Raw genomic sequence first — 2500 nt, 5'->3', positions numbered from 1 at the left:
AGGATGCACGTACGGGCACACGGGCCAAAAAACGTGAACGTGAGGAAACGGGAAAAACGGGTACGGGGCCGTGTTGCAACAAACTGGGCGCGCACCATGGAAAACTGGGGCAAACCATGTGCGTGTCATGGACGGATGCACGTACGGGCACACGGGCCAAAAAACATGAACGTGACGAAACAGGGAAAAAACGGGCAGGGCGGACGTGTTGCAAAAAACGGGCGCGCACCATGGAAAACAGGGGAAAACCATGTGCGTGGCATGGACGGATTCACGTACGGGCAGACGTGGCAAAAAACGTGAACCTGAGGGAACGGGAAAGAACGGGGTACGACGGCCGTGTTGCATAAAACAGGGCGCGCGCCATGGAAAACGGGTGAAAACCATGTGCGTGGCATGGAAGGATGCACGTACGGGCACACGGGCCAAAAAACGTGAACGTGAGGAAATGGGAAAAACGGGTACGGGGCCGTGTTGCAAAAAACTGGGCGCGCCATGGAAAACGGGTGAAAACCTTGTTCGTGGCATGGACGGATGCACGTACGGGCACACGGGCCAAAAAACGTGAACGTGAGGAAACGGGAAAAACGGGTAGGGCGGCCGTGTTGTAAAAAGCTGGGCGCGCACCATGGAAAACAGGGGAAAACCATGTGCGTGGAGTGGGCGGATGCACGTACGGGCACACGGGCCAAAAAACGTGAACGTGAGGAAACGGGAAAGAACGGGGTACGACGGCCGTGTTGCAAAAAACTGGGCGCGCGCCATGGAATACGGGTGAAAACCATGTGCGTGGCATGGACGGATGAACGTACGGGCACACGGGCCAAAAAACGTGAACTTGAGGAAACGGGGAAACACGTGGTATGACGGCCGTGTTACAAAAACTGGGAGCGCACCATGGAAAACGGGTGAAGACCTTGTGCGTGGCATGGAAGGATACACGTACGGGCGCACGGGCCAAAAAACGTGAACGTGAGGAAACGGGAAAAACGGGTACGGGGCCGTGTTGCAATAAACTGGGCGCGCACGATGGAAAACTGGGGCAAACCATGTGCGTGGCATGGACGGATGCACGTACGGGCACACGGGCCAGAAAACGTGAACGTGAGGAAACGGGGAAAAAACGGGTACGGCGGCCGTGTTGCAAAAAACTGGGCGCGCACCATGGAAAACAGGGGAAAACCATGTGCGTGGAATGGACGGATGCACGTACGGGCACACGGGCCAAAAAACGTGAATGTGAGGAAACGGGAAAGAACGGGGTACGACGGCCGTGTTGCAAAAAACTGGGCGCGCCATGGAAAACGGGTGAAAACCTTGTTCGTGGCATGGACGGATGAACGTACGGGCACACGGGCCAAAAAACGTGAACTTGAGGAAACGGGGAAACACGGGGTACGACGGCCGTGTTGCAAAAAACTGGGCGCGCACCATGGAAAACTGGTGAAAACCATGTGCGTGGCATGAACGGGTGCACGTACGGCCACACGGGCCAAAAAACGTGAACGTGAGGAAATGGGAAAAAACGGGCACGGGGGCCGTGTTGCAAAAAACTGGGCGCGCACCACGGAAAACGGGTGAAAACCATGTACGTGGCATGGACGGATGCATGTACGGCCATACGGGCCAAAAAACGTGTAAACGGGGATCCGGGGAAAAACAGTGTACCCCTTCTTCACAAACGAAGGGCAGGGGTCCCAAGGGGGGCTAAAACCCTCGGGTATATTGGGGAGGAGGGGGCTCCTCCCTGCTTGGGTGTGGGAAATCGGTGGGTTTGCATATGAAATCATATGCAAACCTCCCGTTTCTCCCGTAACCCTTGCTTTTCCCAAACGTTGGCTCGGATGTCCCGTCGTTCTCCTGTCTCGTGTACGACTCATGCCAAATTCTGATCCGTCGGTCGAACGGCTGTTCGGGTTGCAGAAAAGTACGTATCGTGTCCGCACACGGTCAGGTCGATGTGATCTCGTGCCGCGTTGTCCCGTCGGTCCCGTGTACGAATCGTGCCAAATTCTGATCCGACGGCCCAAGGGCCGTTCGGGTTGCAGAAAAGTACGTATCGTTTCGCACACGGTCAGCTTGACGGGATATCGTGCAGCCTTGTCCCTGCCGGTCCCGTGTACGTGTCCCGTGAAATTCTGACCCAACAGCCTAACTTGGCTCGGGAAACAGGAAAGTAGCATATCCCGTGCATGAGATCGACTAGACAAAGTTGCAACGACGTTGCCTTTCGGAATATAGTTGCCCCCAAAACTTTATCGTTGCGGGGGTGACACACGCGGGATGTGGTCTCTCTGGACGCCTCCTTCGTGTAAACCTCCCGTGCATTGCACGGGCGGATGATCGGTTCGCTTGACCGATGTAGGCTACGAAAACATGAGCTGCTTTGGACCCGTGTCTGCTGGTACGTTGCGTTTCGGAATATAGTTGCCCCCACACGGTCAGGTCGATGTGATCTCGTGCCGCATTGTCCCGTCCGTCCCGTGAACGACTCGCGCCA

The sequence above is a fragment of the Hordeum vulgare genome, chromosome 6H (genome assembly GCF_904849725.1).
Source record: "Hordeum vulgare subsp. vulgare chromosome 6H, MorexV3_pseudomolecules_assembly, whole genome shotgun sequence".
NCBI lineage: Eukaryota > Viridiplantae > Streptophyta > Magnoliopsida > Poales > Poaceae > Hordeum > Hordeum vulgare.
The sequence above is the reverse complement of the archived record's forward strand: the minus strand, read 5'-3'. Positions refer to the sequence as shown.